The sequence below is a fragment of the Theropithecus gelada genome, chromosome 12 (assembly GCF_003255815.1).
Source record: "Theropithecus gelada isolate Dixy chromosome 12, Tgel_1.0, whole genome shotgun sequence".
Lineage (NCBI taxonomy): Eukaryota > Metazoa > Chordata > Mammalia > Primates > Cercopithecidae > Theropithecus > Theropithecus gelada.
The window spans coordinates 86302066-86325361 of NC_037680.1; the positions used below are offsets into that span (position 1 = coordinate 86302066).

A 23296-nucleotide genomic window follows, 5' to 3' on the forward strand; every position below is an offset into this window, starting at 1 on the left:
AGAAAGAAGCCAGAAAATATTATCAACCCTTTGAGAACACGACATAACGAACTTTATATTTTACCACTTCCTTGAATAGGTAAGACTCTCTCTACTCTGAGTTACCCACAATTGTGAAAAATAACTCTTTGCTAACCTTTTGTTTTTTAAAATCTTTAAATAAGTAACAATTCATTTTAGTTTTGGAAAAATAACTTATAAATAGTTATTTCTAATATTTTAATAGTTATAGCTAATAAATTCAGTATTATTAAAACAGCACTTCGTAGTGTTGAGCTGACTTAATAGTAAGAGAATGACAAGCTGTTTCTCTGAAATCAGGATTGAATTCAGCCTGTCTCTCCTGCCTTGGTTAACAATGCCAATGGTATTTCCTCAGTACCTGTTACATGCCAAGCATGGGCCTACATGACTTAATTTGCATAAATCAATTCATTTATTTCTTACAACAGCTCTATGAGGTAGATATGGGGATCATCCCCATTTTATAGATTAGGGTCATGAGGCAGAGAGAGAGGCAGGTGGATGCAGGGACTCACCTGAGATTGCATACATGGCTCTGGAAGCAGGCACTGGAAAGAACACCAGACCCAGCTGTTATTAGGAGAATAGTTTCTTGTTGTGGTAGAAGTGTCTAGCAATCAGACTTTCCTACATTTTGAGTAGTTTTTATCAAAATTTACAGAATAAAAATAACAGTGCATTTACTGAACAAGCTGTAAATGCATAGCAGGTAAACTTTTATGTTTGCATTCGTTCCTCACAAAATTTTTGCATGAGTAAATAAAGGAATATATACACTTTAGCTCTATTACAAGCAGAAGCAATATTTTCCTTTATTTTACATCTTTCTTTAAACCCAAAATTCCTATGATAAAAGCATAATAAAATTATGGAAAGATTATAAATGAATGATTTCTTATTCTAGGAAATATATTCCAATTTAGTTTTTTTAAATTAGAAGTACTGAATATATAATCTTAAATTGGCCTCAGCAGTATTCACTTTCTTGCTTTTATTATTAGTTTTTAAGCAAGAAAATTTATAAGATGTTTAAAGCAAAATATAAAAAACAATTATAGTCCGGGTGTGGTGGCTCACACCTGTAATCCCAGCACTTTGGAAGGCCTAGGTGGGCAGATCACAAGGTCAGGAGTTCGAGACCAGCCTGGCCAACATAATGAAACCCCGTCTCTACTAAAAATACAAAAAATTAGCCAGGTGTGGTGGCACACACCTGTAATCCCAGCTACTGGGGAAGCTGAGGCAGGAGAATCTCTTGAACCTGGGAGGGGGAGGTTGCAGTGGCCGAGATCACACCATTGTACTCCAGTCCAGGTGACAGTGCAAGACTGTCTCAAAAAAGTACATTTATTACAGCAAATACCTAAGTATCCACTGCACAGATTAAACAAATGCTAACATTCAGCTATATTAAAATCTTGTCTAAAGAAATAAACCATGACAGAAGTCATCAAAGCTCTTCTTGCTTCCTTTTTAGTTTCTTCCATTCTTCCAGAGATGTCAAAACCCTAAAGATAATATAATCTTCCTGTGTGTGTTCTAACACTGCTAAGACATGTGTAAGAAACAAATGTCAAACAATTATTAACATTTTAAAGGTTTACATAAAGGGCATCACACTGTAGATATTCTTTTGCAGCTCATCTTTACCCAATATTATATGTAGAGATTCTTTCATATTGAGGGATGAAGATCTGGTTGATACCTTCTGTTATAAAGTTGACTCATTTTAATGCTTTAATCTTCTGGTGATTAGTATTATTATTTATTATGTCTAAATAACTTTCAGCATTTTAAAGTTTTAATGTTAAAATTGTTTAAGCATGGCTTGCCAAGCTTATTTGGGAATTATTATAAGGAATTCAAAGTTTTTAATATATAATACCATGCCAATCCTGCTTATGTTTTATTTTTTTCAACTAGAAAAACACTTTTTTATTTGGCTTGTAAGGATTTTACTAATCTAATGGGAATCATGATTTTCACTCTTTTGCCATAACACAATAATTAGAATCTGTTTTATCTCCCTATACATGAAATACTTACTATTCCCAAATATAGTATAAATTACTACCTTTAGAATTTAAAATACTTAAAAGTGAAATACCTTTGGCCCACGTTAGTTGCTCATATTCTCCTAGAAAATAATGGGAAAAACTAAAAAAGAAAATATTTTTTTCAAATCTTTTTCTAACACTATGGCTAATTTTAGAATTTGTTTAAGGTGAAAGAAATGTTAGTATATGGTAGTGAAATTGTTAGACATAGACTTTCCCAACTTTTATTTTCTGAGGGAAATAAATTATTTTGTCAGAGTTGGGGTAGAAAGAGGAAGAGAAAACTAACCTTTTTGGGCAAATAGGAGTAAATATGAGATTTTATATAAGTCTCTTAGGTCAGAAATGCATTACCATTTTGCACAGGAGGAAAATAAGGCCAAAATACCTCAGGTAACTTACTCAAGATCATATAATGATTGCACAGCCTGCATTCAAATTCATCCCTGTCAGGCTCTGAAGCTGTTCTGCCTACCAGAAAATAAATTGGAAAAACCTAATCTGTTTGTCACATATATAGAAATTTTATTCATGCCACTAATATTTATTGGGATCCTTTTATGTGAGTTGAGGGTCAATGTTAGGAAAGCAAGGAAGACACAGTACCTAAAATGAGAAACAGTCTATTGAAAACCACGAAGATTAATTTAGTGATACCACTAAACGTGACCATTTAATTAGACATTTTTATTTTGCTGTGATATCCTTACACTGTTTACCAGGTGATTACCTTTGAAATTACCTAGCCATGCCAATTCAGTTAAACTGGATAGGATAATGGGAGTGAAAATGTTTTGCAAATGACAAAATCTTTGCAATCATTTGCTAATATTACTAATTCTCATATTCCGTGAATTTAGAGTTGAATACTTCTATCCTAATACATGCAGTTCTAAATGTGTTTGAAGTTTGAGTCTTACTGACTTATATAGAATTCACATATTTTTCGGCCAAACATGGTGACACACCTGTAATCCCAGAACTTTGGGAGGCCGAGGCGGGCAGATCACAAGGTCAGGAGTTTGAGACCAGTCTGACCGACATGGTGAAACCTCCATCTCTACTAAAAATACAAAAATTAGCCAGGCTTGGTGGCAGGCATCTGTAATCCCAGCTACTCAGGAGGCTGAGGCAGGAGAATCGCTGGAACCCAGGAGGCAGAGGTTGCAGTGAGCCAAGATATTTTTCACACGAAAACCTTAAATATTACAGTGCAGTGGTTAGCAACTCTGAAAGTTTGTTTCCAGCATCCACCACCTGTTAAAGGCATGATTTAATCTCTTTAAGACTTAGAGTAGATAATTACAGTTCCAAACTCATGCCTGTCCAGGATCTTATCATGTCTTATCTCTACATCTATCATTCACATCCACTGTCTCTCATGTTTACTACTATCATAACCCCCTGTACTCAGTCTTGTTCTTCTATAGTCTGTTGTTCACATGGAAGTTAGAATTATCTTTTAAAAACATCTTAATCAACTGATATGACTCTCCTATGCAGAATCCACCAATGACTGCCTGTAATAGTCAAAAATAAAGCCCACACTCCTACAATGGCCAACAAGATCCTACATATACTGGCATCTTCTACCTACGTCATCTCAACATGATCTCCTCTCATGGAGGCAGACTATGATGTTCAGAGCTGTATTACTAGCCCCTAGAACTACCACTTCTCCTGGTGGATGGACCCTCACTTGCTAAAAGGATGACTAGGTATACAAGGGTTACCATGGAACAATGCAGGTAGATGCTCTGCACACAGAGTACCCTTGAATGCACAACAGTGATAGTCATTTCCCTTTTAAGGATTCCTTTGGTTTGTTTCAACGGAGCGCCGTCACATCTGCAATGCTAAAGCACTTTCATGTTTTTGACTCATGATTTTATGGCACTATGAGAAACTTTAGCTGATTTATAATTTCAAGCCATAATGTATAATACCAGAAGAAAGAAAAATGCACATAGACAAATCACGAACTAATTAGCTGGATGAGAAAGCCAGTTGGAGAGCAGGAAATATTTATTATTCCTTGCAGTCTTTTAACTAAATAATAATACTAAGATTTACCACATTTAACATAGGTTAGATTTTACTTTATCTTCAGAATAGATTTATATCTTTTCATCACTTATAGATGAGCAAAGTTTACCCTTTAAGACAATTTTCTGTAAAACGGTCTGGGATTTTTTGTTGTTGTTGTTTTATTTTTATAATATTCCTAGGAGAAGCGCTTGATGAGTGTTTATATCGTTGAGAACATTTGGCAAGAGAAAGACAAACAGTAGAACCACATACCCCAACATTTAAGGAAATGAGAAAGAAAACCTGGTATTTTCACTATCCTCTCTGAAAATAAATACTTTGACTTGCACTGATTACTACTTTATCAGCATTCAACTCCGCTCCGTGGCACTCTGTGTGAATAATTTTAAAGGCAGATTAAGCATTCTAAAAATAAATTCTATTGGTAAATTAGGATATCAGATGCTTCCATTATAAAAGCCTATCCTATTCTGTACTATCAGCTGGCAGTCATATCCAGATCTCAAGCTACTCTGGCTCTTATTGAGCAAGAACCTATTCCAGGGGTGAGATTTTGAAGAGGGATCTCTCATGGTTAACTAGAGACAGAAAGAGGGAGAATTGCCCACATACTCTGGCAGGAGTTAAAATAACAATAACAGCCCTCCTACTTAACAGGCTGAGTCATCAGCACATTCTACTGATTTCTCAGTAATTCTGGGCAGATTGTTTGGGCTGGAATTCTGTAGGCAGAGGTGGGCACCACCTGCTTCAAAAGGCTCTAGTTCTTATTAGGAAGGTGCTGTTATTACGTCTTGTCTTTTCACAGTTTGATCAAATGGAGATAGGAAAAGAAAAATAAATGGTGCTAATGAGCAGTTTTTCTGATGCTTAGAATTTTTTAAAATGGTGGTCCAGGCATGGTTACTATGCAATTAGTTCTTTTACTGGCTATATGTCACTTTGCTTAAGCAGAATAAGGAAGATTATTAGATGGTTCCTGAGGGACCTCATAATCCAAGGGCTCAGAAACAGATCTTATGAGAGTCCAGAATCAGGAACTAAACATGGGCCAGGAACCAAGGCCACCATTCTCCCAGTCTCTCTGGGGCTCCTCAGCCTGATTCCTCTGTAGCTCCCTTTAATTCAAGATGGCTATAGATAACCTTTACGTAGAGACTAGATTTCCCTACTGCCCATTACACAAGCACAGCTCTCAGGTGTGCTTTCTCATGAATGCCAGCTTCAAACAGTATATCAATTTTGAATGACCTGTGCTGCTTAGCTAATAAGCTGTGATCAATGGAATAGACCAGGTGGTACATATATAGTTGCCAGGATCCTATACCTATGGGTGGGAAGAAGGAAGAATAATCAGTGAAATGGAGTCTTGATGGTAAGACACCCTCAAATGCTATTAAAAATCTCATGGTACAGTTTATTTATACCCTAAGTCTTCCCTTCCACAAAATTCCCCTTTATTGAATTTCATTGTTGTATAAACAGCCAAAGACTAGGATGTTAAGAGATTAGATGAGCAGGGGGTATAGCCAGCCTCCAAGGGAAAGACAAATGGATAAAGGACTTCTCGCCTGTGGTTTTTGTGTAATTAATACTTTACGGAGTATTCACTACATACTATTTTTTCTTTCTTCTTCACATACTTATGTATATTTTATGGTTGTCAACTTATGAAAACCTGATTACAAATACTGATCTGGAGTCTTTTCCATACTGGTTGGTGCTCTGAAACTGAGGATGTCTAAAAGCCCTTAAAAGTCTTATTCAAGCTCTCCTTGCCCCTTGGGCTAGAAAGATTGAAGGACGCTACAAGCAAAAAAAAAAAAAAAAAGAGAGAGAGAATAGATGGAAAGCAAAATGAACATCATAGACAAATCTAGAGATAGAACAAGCAGTTTAAGGAAACATTTCAGGTGCAAAGTTAGCATTCAGCCTTTAACTTGCCACATTTTCCTGTAAAAATAAAACTGCTTATAAGATGCATTCATCTGTCTGTCCTGTCCCTTTGATGCAATATGAAAACTGTGAACTTAGCAAGAGATGTGTGGGTATGTGGATGTCTGTGTGTTTATATGCACACCTTAAACCAACATTTCAGTACACATAGCTCCAAAGACCATTCTTCTACAAAATTTAGCATAAATGTGATTATGAGTTTGGGACACTTGAAAACCTCAGTCCTATGGTCATTGAAACCAATTTTAATTTGAGAATAGAGTGTGATATGAGGAACTTTGCAGGCAGACCCTTCAGCTACTGTCCTGTGGACCTCGCTGTTCCTGAGGAGGTAAATGGCCATTTTCCCAGAAGTGGCATGTTTCCCTTTTGTCCCTCAGGCTTCTGCTGTTGGCAAAAAAATGTAGTTAACAAGGAAACATTTTTCTTAATGGTTATAATTTAATCGCAGCATAATACCTGCCTAATTCTCACTGAAATAGGTAAACAAATATATAAACTTCTTTTTGAGTCAATCATCATTTTACAAGAGAGACAAGAGGATGTGATGAAGCAAAGATCTTTCTAGTTACTCATTAAAAAATATTTTAATCCTACCTTGTTCAAGTCTGTTCTATAAAGCATGAGAAATCCAAATAAGGAATTGTGTAGAAGCATGAAACCGCAACATGTGTTAAAAGAAACAGCAAGTCCATTTTAATTGGATTATGTAAGGCAGGAGACTGAGTTGAGTCAAAAGGGGTAAATTGAAATAGGATTGTGGAGATACTATAAAACCTAACCTAGGGACATGTACTTTATTCATTAGATAGTGGAGATTCAGTAGGCAACACGGTCTCTGGGCAGAGGAATGATGTGATCAAACTTGAATTAGGAAGTTGGATTACACTGCAAAGATATGTAGAATGAATTAGACAGTAAATTCTGAAGCAAAAGAAAATTGGAGGTTTACATCACTAATATGTGTTTACACCTTCAATATGTGGTGGTGGACAAGAAATTGAATGGAAAAGAAATCTGTAGCTAAGGATTACAGTCAGGACTGGAATTATGGACTAGGTATTCATCTACCTATCCAGTGTCTGAAGTATTTGGAGTGAAGGGCCATGGAGAAGACAATAACGCCCAGAAAAGAGCAAAGAACATTAGGGAACATTCACATTGGTGGGGAAAAGTGGAGAAACAGAAAAAAATTAGATGGATATTTAGAAGAAGGAATCATGCCATGTTAGAACCAACGTTGTTATTACAGGAAATGACATTTAAGTCAAGGAGAAGAAAGAACGAACAACAAAAAGGTGTCATACTTCATACTCAGTAGGTTCTCAGTGACTATTAAGAGACAGAAAAACAACAGTAACTACAAAGTCTCTATCTTCAACTCCTTCCCTCAGACCACCAAACACAAACTTTCAACCATGCTCTGGCCATGCCCATCCAGATATGCAGTCATCAGGCATCACAAACTCACATGTCCCTCTGTGTTCTTCCTGGCACCCAAAGTTTTAATGTACCTCCATTGCTATCCATCAAGATGTCCAATTAGAAATCCAGGAATCTATTGTTTAATCCTCTTGTTTTAATTCCTAAATTTGGCCAGGCATCAGATTCTGAAATATCTCAGAAACCTGAGCCATCCTCTTCCTCACTCTTACTCTCTCAGTGCATCTACCAGAACCTTTCAATGGCCTTTGATTAGCTTCCCTCTTCCTGACTCCTTTATAAACTGACTCTCCTCCATGCTGTCACTGTATAATTTTCAGTGTATATTGGATCATTTATTTTTCCTACTTCAAATTTTCCTACAGTCTAAAGCTCCAAACATATTAAGTGCCATTTAGAACAGGGGTCAAAGCATCTGTTTCTGGACAATCTCCAGTCTTTCCTTTCAATTGCCTTTTCTTCATTCTAACCTCAGCAGGTGACTTGTTGCTTCCTCAATTTAATTATTTATTTTTGTATGCCACGTTTCTCTCATGTTACGATCATCTTTGTTATTTCTGTTACTCCTGTCTAAATACCTGTGTTCCCCTGGTCTGCCTTACAGAAACCTATGTCTGTTCAATTCAAATGTCATTCCTTCTATGAAGCTTTTTCTCCAATCCTAAAAAGGTGGTATTAATTGTACCTTTAGGCAATGAGGGGCATCTGTAGCCTTTTAAATGTATCTGCACTATAGAAAAATCATCTTGGCATGTCATTATTCCTATCCACTTGGTGAAGTCTCAAAGGCAAAAGTTTCACTGCTTCCAAAACCATGTTATTAGATTTTAAACAAAACAATATTTAATAAATTGTTGTTAATAGTTGTTATTAAGTTATGATTAAAAGAATGAGTAGGTGATAAACAAATGGATTAAAGAGGTGAAAAGACATGAGCTGTAGCCTTGAGATAGCAGATTTACAAAATAGATTTTATGGTGATGGTTACTGTTTATCATCCTTTCATGTAGTGGGGGGGGGTTTGTTTCTGGTAGGAAAAAAGACTAGGTTTGTAGTCAGAAAGCAAGAAAAGGAGGAAGACGTTGTACACATGTACCCTAGAACTTAAAGTATAATAAAAAATTAAAAAATAAAAATAAATACAAAATTTAAAAATTAAAAAAAAAAAGAATTAATAGAAAGCCAGCCATGTAATCAGACCCTGGTAGGTTCTTTGCTTATGTCATCTCATACAATTTTCTCAGCAACACTAAAAAATAAAGATCCCGGTTTTATGGGTGAAAAAAAAAAGGAAAAGGAGGAAGAATGAGCTGGTATTATGAGACCATGAGAGGATATTTGACAAAGTTTTGGAGGAAGCGGGAAAAGATATGTTAAAGAGCAAATAAATTAACAAAACGAGGGCCACCCATTCCTCTAAAGAAAGGTGATAACGATGAGGGCAAATGAAGAGCGCCTAGAGAGACAAGACATATACCCTTTGCAGGGCTTCTTTTACCGTCTCAGGAAAAGGAGGGCTTTCACTTTGCCTTTGGCAAACATCAAGCTGTCCTAAGATTCCCTGAATGTGTTTGCACTTTCTGTCCCCACGTTGGCCAGAAAGCAGATGTTACAAAAGGACCAACCCAGAAGCTGGGCCATCTTTGCTCCAGCCACACCAGAGAAAGGCATGAAGAGAGAAATTCAGGAAGAGCTGCAGGAAATTCTTGCCTCAAGTCTGCTCTCTCACTTCTCCCACTCCACCTCCCACAGGGTATTCTAGGTGCTGTCAGGATTTGCTGTGCAGGCAATAAATTGGGGACAGTGACTTGAATGTTTCATGTAATCCTGCTACATGTATTAGTCTCATCTATTTTTTGGAAAATCTCATTATACTTTTCTTCAAACCAAGTGTCTTAGCTAGGATTAGCTTATTGCCATAACAAACAGATCTAGAAATGCATTCTAACTTTGTTTCTTGCTCACCCAACAGTCCAGTCTGGGTGTTCCAGTTGAAACGTTGTTTGTCCTCTTCGTAGTCAGCCAGGGTCCAGGCTTCTTCCATGTGTGGCTTTGCTTTGTCATTTTCTTCATCCAGTGAGTGGAAGGGAAAAGACCAAGGAGGAGCAAAAGGCAGTTGTGCATGAGGTGATCTTGGAAGTGTACGCAGCACTTCTTTCTGTTCACCTGCCATTGGTTTGAACTCAGTCATTTGAACACACCTAATTGCAAGGGAAGTTAAGAAATGTACTCTAGCTATATGCTCAAAGAAAAGGGAAAAAAGGTTTTGGTAAATGGTTAACAGTCTCTGTTATACCACGGGAAAATCTGTCTACAAATTAATATATTTGAATGCTCAGATCAAATAGCTCAAGCTGTGGCAAAAATAGATGTCAGTTATACCATAGAGATAAGAGTGTGGATTGTAACTTCAATATCATGTTAAAATAGTAAATGTATTAGATACACCAGTTTATTGAACTTAATTCTTACAATAATAGAAAAAGCAAGCATTTTGCTTAGGCAACATAGCGAGACCTCATTTCATCTCACAAAAAGTAAAAATAAAAATTAGCTAGGAATGGTTGCACCTACCTGTAGTCCCGGCTACTTGGGAGGCTGAGATGGGAGGATTGCTTAAGCCCAGGAGTTGGAAGAAGCTTGAGAGAGCTATGATCATGCGACTACACTCCAGCCTGGGTGAAACAGCAAGAACTCTGACTCTAAAAGAAAAAGAAAATAATAAATCAGATATTTTACATAATTCTCCTTATAGAAATAATCATTGTTTCCAAAATTATAATGACTTCAAAACCATAGTGTCTATTGCCATTCTTGGTTTCTTCAGTAACTTCTTATTAAAGGAATCAATTGATTAATTAATGTAGAAAGCCTCATTGTGGAACAAAATAAATATTTGTACTTTAATGAGTTTCTAAAATTTATCATAAAAAGACAAATTAGCATGGCCAACTAAAAACTCATTTTTTTACTGAAGAAGGATATATGCCCTCTTAAGGAAAAATAAAGAGTAAAAGTATAATAGAAAAAAAAACCTGAGTTGATACTTTTGCAAAAATGTTTAAAAAATTGTGATTTTTTATGAACTTACAAATAACCATATATAGTCTTGACATGATATTTTGTATTTGCTCCATCCATACTGTTTATTTGGACATTTATAAACATTACTATTTACGTGGAGGGTAGCAGTGCACCTGGTTTATATGAAAGGAATATAGTGTGTTACAGTGTTGCATGAAAGCTGTTCTGTTGGATAAATATTCTACAAAATAAATTTATCTGCTAAATAATTCTATAATTGAGTTTCTTTTTCCTGTGACAGCAGAATGCTTGGGTGTTTGCAAAAATACTGCATTGCAGTAAGTGTGTGATCACTGGTTTTTCCCTGAAAGTTAAAACTCATTTTCTCTTTGAGAGTAGGTGACCATTTAATAGAATTCTCATGACATCAGAGGGTATTTCAAAGGGAAGAAAACTGGCCTTTCCTACAAGCATGTAAGCAAAGACAGTGTGATGTTTTCATCTATGTGAAATTAAGTAGCCAACAAGACCCCAATGTGGCTGAACTCGGAGGCTGATTCCTCCTGAGTGTCTCTGTCAAATCTTTCTTCCTAAGAGGTGTGATGATTTACTTAAACCTAGTCATTTCTTGAGATTTTTAGTCTTTTCTTTTATCACCCACCCTCTGCACTTTGCTAATGAATGTCAAGGACTCCAGTTGTACCATGTGCTCAGTAATTACTACAGAAGGCAGTTTGATTCTGAGACAGTTGTAGTCTCTGTCAGAGAAATTTAGAATTCACTAAAGCAAGTACTTCAGTGAGGGTGTGCCAAAGCTTGAGTCATTTACAACTATTGTGAACAGAGCTCTAGGAAAGATCCAGTAGTAATCAATCCTGAATAAAAAGCAAAGGGCCAACACAATCAAAAAAGACCTTTTTCTAACACAGACAGACTGCTGTGGCACTAGAAAGTTCTTCCTACTGGGAAGCAGGGTGTAAGCCTTCTTGTTTTAAGCTTGTGTGTTCCTTTTTGGCATGTGCTGACAATTGGAGTGAGTCCTGCTTTTGGAGTGTGAGAATTCAAGAGAGAACTTTATTTTAAAAGCAAGGGGAATTGAAAATTATAGTATAAGATAATGTTATATATATACACACACACACACACACATACACTTGTAAGTAACAGAATTGAAAATATAGCAGCATAAGATAATACACTGCATATGCACACTGATATATAATATCCATACACATATATCTATGGATTATTTAAATATACACTGTAAGATTTGACTGAAACATGAGGACAGGGAAATTCTTCATTGAAGTACTATAGGGAAGTAACATACCAATGTATATTTTTAATGTAATTTTCTCATGGCAGAGCTGTGTAACTATATTACATAGTTCAAAATATTCATACATGGAAAATACACAGAAAAACCTTGTAACTTCATTTTCTCCACGATAATTTAAGTAATGACAAACCTATCCTGCAATTATTGTTTCTGGCATCCAGGATCTACCATGCTTAAGAGCCTACAAAGACTCACGAGCTTGTATAGGATCCTGCAGAGCTTCGTCAGGTGAATTTTTGGAATTGTACATTAAAAATCTAAAAATCACAGAATGTCAAATGAAAGCTCAGAACCTACCTGAATAGTGTTCTTTGCAAGCGAGTGTACTGCTGCTATATTCTGCTTTTCTCAGCTCATCTGGAATCCCAGAAAAAGGAGCAGTTCTGGCTGGGTGTGGTGGCTCTTGCCTCTAATCCCAGCACTTTGGGAGGCCAAGGAGGGCAGCTCACTTGAGGTCAGGAATTCGAGACCACCCTGGCCAAAATGGTGAAACCCTGTCTCTATTAAAGATACAAAAATTAGCTGGGTGTGATGGCGGGCGCCTGTAATACCAGCTACTCGGGAGGCTGAAGAACGAGTATCATTTGAACCCAGGAGTCAGAGGTTGCAGTCAGCCAAGATCACATCACTGCACTCCAGCCTGGGCAACAGACTGAGACCCTGTCTTGATGAGACAAGATAAGATAAGATAAAGTGGGATGAGATAAGATAAGATAAAATAAGATATAATAAGATGATATGAGATGAGATAAGATAGGAAAAGAAAAGAAAAGATGGGAGTGTTCAGTCCACAGTGGTCCTTTTAGGGATGCTGTTACCAGTAATACTTGTAACCTAACCATCAGCCTCACTGGTCCCTTTCTCTCCTCACTTACTACTGTCATTAAAATATAAAATTACTGTCCCTTATTCTTGTGATGGTTATGATGAAATGTTAAACATATGTTAGGTTTAATAAAAAGTAAATGCCACCTGAGTGTATTGAAAAATTAATATGTCTCCTTAAAGTTTTTGTGATTTTTCTAAAATTTGTTTTATTTTAATATTAACTTAATCTTTTTTGTGTTCTAAATATTTTTTTAATTCACTCTTGGCTAGGTCCTATTTGCCTAACTTGCATATGATGGGTCTATTTTTATAGCTAAGTATTTTTCTACAGGCCGACCACATAATATTGCCACATCTATTAAGACTTTTCCAAATAAGATTGAAAATATATTGGAATATATGCAATTAATTTTTGCAGAAAAATTAATTATTTTGGCAATGTAAGTCCTTGAATATTTTTTCTAGCTCCATTTTTTAACATCTCATAAATGTAAATGAATTGTATACATTTCAGGCCTGGAGGATTTAGCAAATGTATGTTCCATCATACCCCTCCAGAAGTTTGACAGAATACAAGTAGCATGCCATGGAAATTAACCTGATTTCTAGAATTCACTCTGGGGCACACTAAGATAAATCTGCTCAAAGACAGAAGTCAAACAGTGTACGAAGGCTGATCCAGTTGGATCAAACTTGAGTTGCAAGGGAATTTCAAATGACAAGGATTCTCTGTATGCTTCCTTTTGGCCCAACTCAACTGATATTGTGAATAAGGCTACTTTCAACTTAGAATTCCTCTGAATCACAATTACAGCTGCAGTGGGCACAGCACAACACAAGCAGCCTGCCCCAATCCCCCCAAAAAAAGAAAGAAAAGAAAAGAAAGTACTCTGCTTTATATGACTCATACCTTACTTATATATGACTAATATTTACCTTTCTCTGGAAAAAAGCGAGTGTTTAACATAATTAACTAGATTGTTGATGCTGCACAGATGTAGTAGGTTAGTATACTTTAAAATGCGTATAATACAAATGTTTTGCATCCATCCATTTTTTTTAAATATGTATGACTCAGAAGGTTTTTATTCGTGTAGTACCTATTTTATCCTCTATTATTGCATTTACTGTGTTATAATGTATGTTTTTTCAAACACATCTGCCTTTCTGAATACAGTGTAAGCAGCTTATTGTCAGAGTCTATATCTTAATCATCATCATTTTCCTAATGCCTAACAGCATTCCTGATATAAACCTGGTATTCAATAAATGATCACTGAATAAGATACTAGAAACCAACATAAATTAATTGATGGATTGATAATGATCTTAAAATTTAATGAAGGCCTGATACATGCTCATTATAGATCATTATCAATCTATGAATTTATTTATTTTGCTTTCTATTACATAATTCAATAATTATTTATTGAATACCACCTTTATGTCAAGCCCACTGCTTTGGTCATTTAGGCTCTCTGTTGCTTAAGCAATCCTCCCACCTCAGCCTCCCAAAGTGCTGAGATTACAGGCATGAGCCACCATGCCTGGCATTAGCACAAATTTTAATAAAAAGGAACTCTTTGGGACATCATGTGTGACTGGACCACAAACTGAATTCAAAACATAATAATGTCAATACCCATCAAAATTGTATAAAACATGATATTTTATCATTCTTTTCAAAACATATACATGTAAATAGATGATAGATAAGTACTGTAACTTTAATTCATGAAACAGTCTGTTAAGTTTATTAGACTGTATTAATTTGAGGATTAGGTTTTGTTTTTAATTAATTAATTTTTTTGAACATAGAATCTAGCCCCTTGTTTCAGTCCCACTCACACTGCCATAGCTCAGGTCCAATTCCTTTCAAACAACTGTCTCTGAGAAATGTTTCTGTCTTTAGTCATGTCTTCTTCCAATTTACTTTCCATCCCACTGCTGGATCAATCATCCTAAAAACTAAGCTTAAGTGTGCCATTTTCTTCTCTCCATCTTTCATGGGCATCCCATGGCCTTCAGGACAGAGCCCAGGCGTGGCTCACCGCATCCCTTTACAATTCTGCCATTGCCTGACCATCGGCCTCATTTCCACATGTCCCACTTCACTTCTATTCCATAGTGAGCAATTTTGTACTTTACATGAGTTCACAGCCTGGTGAGGGAGATATAGAGTAGAGAGGACCTCTGACCCAGAGTGAGGGCTGGAGTTATGGAGATGCCAGAAGATGCTCATTTTGGTATTTTTCTAGAAGGTGTTGCCTAACCCAAGTCTCAAAAACAAACAACAAAAACAAAAATGTAGGATTTGGTCATCTACGCTCTTTCTTCCTAGAAAGCTTCTTGTCGTTTCTTTGATTACCTCCTACTTGTCCTTTAAATCCTCCTCCAAGCAGTGTTGATTGACTTCCTAGTGTGGCAGGAGGTGTTGATGTACCTCCACAACTTCCCATCCTTATCACCATCACAACATTTACCACACTGTATTATTGCTGTTGGTTTGTCTGTGACCTCCTTCAACATGAGGGCTATATGTTTTTTTCTAGTACTCCCAGTGTGTTCCTACTACTTGATACATAGAAACCTGTCCATTAATTTTTTAAATACAGTTAAAAATAATTAATTGCTTCATGCATTAAAATTTGTAATCTTAGAGTTGGACAACATCTTAGTAGTCACACATTCCAGCCTCCCATCAGTCAAAACCAGAATTGATTGTATAATATTCATAACAGGATGGTCCTTCAGGTTTTGCTTGAACATTTTCACTGATAAGGAATGCAATAAGGTTCAAAGAAATGCAAAAAAAACTACTATGACTAATTATGCTGTAAATCCGTTTACACTTGTATTTACAATGTGATTTAATTTGAACACGTTAGAGACAGAGCTTTAGTCAGATGGCTTGCATTTGTGGAGGAAGGATTGTTCATCAAAAGATAAAGGGACTGAGGAGATCCCATAAAAAGAAGGGCACACAACAAATGGTATCTTGCTTGTAATTCCCCAGGACTTTATCCTTCCACTGTCTTAAGTAGCCAAAGAGCCAATCCCACTCATAGAAAACTATCAAACATCTAATTTTTGAATTTATGTTCTAATACATTCTCCAGTTTCAATTCTCTATTCTTTTATTTTGTCTTTTCATGACTGCCATTTCTTCTCCAACTTTTAGAGTTTTGTTTGTTTCTTAATTTTAATTCTAGCATCTTCTTCCATGATGTGTAACATGGCCTCCAAGTTTACCTGGATCATGGCCCTGTTACAATACAAGGAAATCTCTAAAGCATCTAGTCCTCAAGTATTGATTATTATTTTTAGATTGTTATCAATCCCAGCCAGTGGCTTCTTTATAATATGGCTCTCAGGTATCTCAAACCCAAGGATCTTTACTCTGTGGTGGTGCAAATACTTATGGCCTAAATTCTGCTTTGTAATGTCTGCAATTCTAGCGAATATTCTTCAGAGTTGTGAACAAAGAAGATTTACTTTTATGGTACTTTGTTAAGTGAACCTGGACCAACTCTGAGAGGTCTTGAATCAGATCCTAGACTGAAAAAAGTTTAAAATAAAATACATTATTTATCCAATTCCAAATTATAATTTTGCTCTTAAGCTTTTTATCCTGGTATTTAAATGTATGCTTATTTAATAAAAATTTTCATTAAAATATAATGATTTGAATTTTTTCTCCTTATAAAGAAAAATTCTAATGTAGGGGTCAAAATTTATTTGTTCAGTGGCTCCATAGTTAGTTACGTACTTATGAAACTAACACTCTGGTTTAGCACCATGTCCAAGTTTACGTATCTAGTAAGCGGTAGACCCAGGATTCACCCCCTAATTTTCTGATTGAAAATCTGTTACTTATTCCACAATATCTCTGGTACCTAAATGCAGGTCCTAAATTAAATATCACTGGTAGGGGTGGGGGGACTTAAAAAAAAAAGAAAAAAGTTACTGGTAGAGACTAAAGCTCTAAAGCATTTTAAATATTATTTATATCTAATACACACAGGAGCTATTTATTGGTCTTTCTATATAATAAAAAATAGGCTCAGAAATAGTATACAGCTATGAAGCATAAGTTGTATACCATGGTCACATAAAGACAATTGCCCAGTTTCATATGGTAGGTTGTTACCAATCGAGCAGGTTTATAAAGTCAGTGTTGTTATCTGGACTGGATTCTCTCTTTAGCTCTAACCCTATTCCACCAGTCTCACTGCTTTGTGAAATAGCAAGCAATGGAACGGATGCTGGGATTTGACTTCTCCTTCCAGATCTCTCTGGAAGTGTCTAATTTCATTAAATAATTTACTGTATCTGTTCTTAGTTTTTCAGTGTGGGTCAAACCATATACTGAATCCTATTGCTGAAAATGTTCAAATAAAAACCATAAAATGGGCTGGGCACAGTGGCTCATGCCTGTAATCCCAGTGTTTTGGAAGGCTGAGGCAGAGGAATTGCTTGAGGCCAGGATCCCAGGCAACATAACAAGACCCCTCTCTTGGTGGTGGGTCAGGGGGATTAGCTGGGTATAGTGATGTGCACTTATAGTCTTAGCTACTCATGAGGCTGAGGCTTGCTTGAGACTAGAGTGAGCTATGACTGTATCTCTGCATTCCAGCCTGAGTGACAGTGTGAGACTCTGTCTGTGAAAAAAGAAAAAAGAAAAGAAGAAGAAAACACAAAATAATAACAAGTAATAGGTACCATTTCTTAAGCCCTTCCAACTTGTCTGAATTTATTTGTATTATCTTATCTATTTCTAGCAATAACCTAATGTTATCTGTGTCTATCATCATTTGAAATTACATGTTGTACACCCACCAGCTCTCTTCTTTCTAATTGTTTATTAGTCATGGGTATGTGATGAAGAATGATGAGTCATCCTTATAGGTATTTTACAATCAGCCTGAAATAAAGCAGGTAAGATATGAAACCAATATCTGGATTTTCAGCATATCTATTTCATGTTGTCAAGAACCTTTTCCTCTGTTTTTCTTAGAAGACAAAGAGGGAGAATATAGAGTTGCAGGCAGCCCTGCAACTCTATATTCTCTATAACATTAAATATGTTAATAAGACCCTGTCTTATTAACAGATGTTTAAGCTTAGAACTTCTCAGCATTTATAAGCAAAAATATGGATTCTGCATAAACTTCTAATACCATTAAGGACCAAAACAAAAGTTTCTGTTTTGTGGTACTCATATGCATAGTAATAGTACAAAGCATAATTGAGCCTACGTGGAAAAGAGAAACAATATTTATATGCTTAATTATATTACACAACTGGTCGTTTTAGCCTTTTGTTCATCTGTGGATATGGAGCAGCACAAAATTATAAGGCCAATGTTTCTGATTGAACTGGCACATTACATGATGATAGGTCAGAACACATTATAGAAAACATTCTAGAACTCTCTGTGGAAAGCACCTTATTAAAATGGAGACATGCCTATCTGACACGTAGTGTATTTTTCCTTTAGATTTTGCAAGAGTTTATTGTTTCTCTTGTTGTCAATTTTTGAGAGTGGTTAGTGCTGCCTGGTAATAACTGTCATCAGTGACAATTCCTGTGCTTTGTGATCTTTCTAATATTGTAATCCAAAGAAAACCAGTGAGGTTTGTGATTATGTGGGAATCCCAGGAAGGAAAGTTCTATTCTACTTAATGATATTTTCAGCACACATGTCTCAATGATCTAGATACTAAATAATTCAATTACGTCTTTGAGAGCTTTACAAATTCAGAGTTATCTACCACACATTTTCACCCTGCTTGTTACCCCACATCCACCTCCAAAATGATCTAACAGGTAAAGAAAATTGTAACTCAATTTGAGATATTTTAAGCAAGTGTACTTCTATCACAAACCATTAACGAACGCCAAGGAGTTTCTAAAATAAATGTTTGAAAGACAGTTTGAAAATGCCAGGGACTGCCCATTGTTTTCATAATGTGAAGTAGATTTTTTTAAAACCATGGACAATTGGTAATTTTAAACATTCTTGGAAGATGTTACAAGTAGGATTAGGCACAACAGAGCACTGCCTTATTCCCGGTAAGCTAGAATACAAGCACCCTATCTTGTGATTTAACTCCATCAACTCATCATAAATGCTCTGGACAAAGGAAGTAAAAGACCCAACTTCTATTCATGAGAATAGTCATGTGATCTATCAACATAATTGCCTTAACCCTTCACTTCAGTTGGTCTATAGGGATGTTCCATGTGTGTATTTTTATCACTCCTCGTTTTTTTCTGAGGTCCTGTGCAGCAAGCTTGGCTGAAAGCACTAGTCTTCAAATGTCAATGTATCAGAGTTACCCTATTGAGCGTGTTAAAGTATCAATTTGCAAGTCCCACATTGAGAAATTCTAATTTGTTAAACCTGCGTTGGAGCTAATTGACTGAAAACACTGTAAGACACATTGGAATGGATGATCACCAAAGATCACTTCAGTTTTATGATTTTAAAACCTTTTCTCAGATGGATTGAAATAGTTTATCTTAAAAATATTTCTAAACCTATATATCATGTGGTTGCTATTATGATTACTAGACCTCTATATATCACCCCATTTATACAGATTTAGAAATATTTTTACTGGACTCTATTCGTTTCCAGTAGTTTGTTTTACTTGGTGTTATTTTTCACATGCACCGGAGCATATGAAATGAAATTAGAACTTGAATTCCATACTTCTACCATGACAGCCCTCAAAATTAGATTCAAAACTATTCCCCTCTTATCCAATTTGCTATATAGTGTTGGCCAAACATCCACAGCAGGCAGAATCTTTTTGTGTTTATCCTGAGGTAGGTAATTGATTAATTAATATTCCTTCAACATTGAATACATATTTGAAAGCTGAGAGGTGGAGGTTGCAGTGAGCCGAGATGGAGCCACTGCACTCCAGCCTGGACAATGATGTGGGACCCTGTCTCAAAAAAAAAAAAAAAAAAAAAGAAAAGAAAAAAAAAGAAAATGAAAATGAAAGCCAATGTATGACCAAAGGCTGTTTTGATAGTTTTTTATATTGCTATCATGGTTTGGTTATGCACACCATACTTTCACATAACCCCTTTTAGACTTTGAAGAAAAGGTATGGAAAACTTCAAATTTTTAAGTGGGTAGAAAATGAGAAAATGGTTTCTTTTTTAGTAAAATGTATTTCTGATTTGCATCCTTAGTCCTGGAGTTATCCAGAGAAAATAAATTCAAAATTCATCAATAGCTCAGACTGACGGCAGAGTTATCAGGGACGTTTTCTTCTGGGCATTTCTGCTTACTTCTTATTTCTTTGCTTTAGTCTGGGAAATGTGACAGCTGTACCTTATTTTCTTGTGTCTGCAAGCCCTCAGGGCATATGTGCTCAGGAACTACTTTGTGGTACACTTAAATAAGTATATCTATTCACTACTTGCTCTAAAAAACAAAATGCAGGAAACATCAGAGTATATATCAAATTACTTTTTTCCATGTGCAATATTCAGGCAATGCAATAATAGATGGAGGTACAGGTGAAAATGCTTCTCTTTTTAAGCCAGCTGTTAAATGCATTAAGTTTTAATTTGTATATGCAGTTTTATAACACTTAGATAACCAACCAAAATAAGTTATTTGGCTATCTCCAATATAATAAGTCATTTATCATTTTAAAGTTATTACTCACTTACTAGCTACATTTGCTTGAATGATAATTAAAACGATATTCCAAGGAAGAACAAAGGAGAAATACGTAAAAAAAAAGCTAAGTAATTTATTCCAACAAATCAGATTTTTCTTCTACAGTTTGTTAACCTGTAACCTATCTGAGAGGTCTAAAATATTAAAGTTTTGTGAGACATTTTGTGTGAAAAATATTGTTGCCTATTTTGTACTTCATTTGCTTTACATGAAAATAAGCTATTGTATGCTAAATAATATTATATAATTTTATTGTAAGAGCTATGCTCTAAAGTAAAATGTTAAAAGGCAATATGTACAGTTATGTATTTATGATATATATTCTGCAGGATTTCAGAAAAGATTTGATAACTTTCAAAATTATAAATAAAATAAGGAACAGAACATAGTGCTCAGGACTTAGAATAAGGTAAATACTGCATTCAGCATTAAAATTCTTGGGAATAAAAGAAAATAAGGGAACAGATGTATTTCCTGTTAGTCTAATTATCAGAAATAAGCAAAATAAGCTGGGTGTGATGGCTTATGCCTATAATCCCAGCGATTTGGGAGTCCAAGGTGGATGGATTGCTTGAGCTTAGGAGTTCAAGACAAGCCTGGACATTATGGCAAAACTCTGACTCTCTAGAAAATACAAAAATTAGTTGGACATGTGGCACATACCTGTAGTCCCAGCTACTTAAGAGGCTGCTTGAGAGGCTGATGTGGGAGGATCACTTGAGCCTGGGAGGTTGAGGCTGCAGTGAGTGTGATTGCACCACTGCACTGAAGCCTGGGGAACAGAGTAAGACCCTGTCTCAAAAAATTAAATTAAAGTAAAGTAAATTAAAGAAATAAGCAAAATATAGGTTATCATCTTATTTCTAACTTCCAATATAAGTTAATTTATTATGCATATTTTTTGGAAGAGGGAATCACATCACAAAAGATAATGTTTCAACAGTAGTGTTACAGATTTGGAGGCAGACTTTTGGGCTGCCTGTGAACAAGTCCAAATTTTTTCTTACACACAGTAAAAGAGGAATTCATATAAGTATCTAGACACATACTCAAGTAAGATTCTAGAATTATAAAACATAGAGCATTACAATCTTAGGCCTGGAAAATACTAAAAGCAGATACATTTAAATATAAGAAAATCCTAATGCAGTAGAAATTGAATTATTGATGTTCCAGTCAATACTCTAGAAATCTGATAAGTAACAGCAGTGATGACTAAAAGACCTACCCATCAGCTACAAAATGAGTTTCCAAGAGTCTACATTAATTATCATATTAGATAAAGAAGTTTCTATTAAGTAATTGAAAATTGGAATATGTCTGTCCCAAAATTGTTTTGCCACAGTACCCATGTTTCATATTGAGCTGGATGTTTCCTTTTGTTCTTTCTTCATTCTTTTTGTTGATGTTGTTGTTGTTTCTTCCTATTTTTTACTTGCTTCTCTCTCTCTTCTATCGATTCTATTTCTTTACTAGAATGAATAAAAACATTTGGTTACTTATTGTATTAGTCCATTCTCACATTTCTATAAAGAACCCGAGACTGAGTAATTTATAAAGAAAAGAGGTTTAATTGCCTCATGGTTGCACAGGTTGTACAAGAAGCATGATGCTGGCATCTGCTCAGCTTCAGGGAGGTCTCAGAAAACTTACAGTCATTGTGGAAGGCAAGTGGGGAGCAAGCACCTCACATGACCAGAGCAAGAGTAAGAGAGAGTGAGGGGGGAGGTGCCACACACTTTTAAACAACCAGATACCATGAGAGCTCACTATCATGAGGACAGTACCAAGGTGGATGGCATAAACCATTCATGAGAAAACCACTCCATGATCCAGTCACCTCCTACCAGGCCCCACCTCCAACACTGGCAATTACATTTCAGTATGAAATTTGGGTGGGAACACAGATCCAAACCATATCACTTATAAAATTCATAAATCATGGTACCAAAACCTTTTAATCAAAAGTACTTGTTTTACTCAACAGTATTAAAACATGTAAGCATTAAGTCTACCTAAAAACAAAATTGAAGAATGTTACATATGTTAAAAAGACCAGAAATTAATTCATATACCATTTCAGCTTGAAATGTAAGCTCTAGAAAGACCATCCTATTCTGGTTATATAACAGTTTTATTATGCTGATATATGATCATACAGCTTGAATCATCAATAGGTTAGAAATCTGATCAGTACCAAGTCTCTTAGTTTGGCTCACATCATTGGAATCAAAGGTTAATGTCACATCAGCAAAAACTAAAGAATCTTAGATTTTTCATAATTTTCCATCAGTGAAGTTATTCAGAGTGCAGGAGTGATCAGTGCTCAGAGGTTGGTATGAAAACATTCATGTTCTTTTCAAGAACATTAGAATGAAAAAAACAGATCTTAGGTTTATCAAGGGAAAAAACTGGAATTTTAAAAAACAGGAGTTTTAGCTTTTGATGAAGTAGAAATAAATGTGTCCATAGAAACCCTCAAGTATCAAGACAAAATTGTTTAAGAACCAAAGGTAGCAAACATCAAAGCTCACCACTCAGATTCATAAGTAACATTTCTAGTGGCACAATATTGTTTCTTTTTTTAAATAATATACCTTACCTAGAAAGAGTACTTGGGCCCTTTACTATATAGCATAATAGTCATGATACAATAAAGTCAAGTGTAATATCTCACCCTAATATCAATAATAGATGTTTAAACGTCTTGGATTTCCTTTTTTTTTTTTTTTGAGACGGAGTCTCACTCTGTCACCCAGGCTGGAGTGCAGTGGTGTGATCTTGGCTCACTGCCACTTCCGCCTCCCAGGTTCAAGCGATTCTTCTGCCTCAGCCTCCCGAGTAGCTGGGACTACAGGCGCACACTACCAC

The 23296-nt window shown here is 35.8% G+C and overlaps 1 protein-coding gene across 1 annotated transcript in view; it reads left to right on the forward strand.

Annotated features, from left to right (window-relative positions):
- MAP2 (microtubule associated protein 2) overlaps nt 1-23296 on the forward strand; it is a 305742-nt gene that overhangs the window by 198342 nt on the left and 84104 nt on the right. Inside the window, exon 4 of the mRNA XM_025403963.1 lies at nt 3-79. The gene's annotated coding sequence lies outside the window, so the exon portion shown is untranslated. The remainder of the gene's footprint in view (nt 1-2; nt 80-23296) is intronic.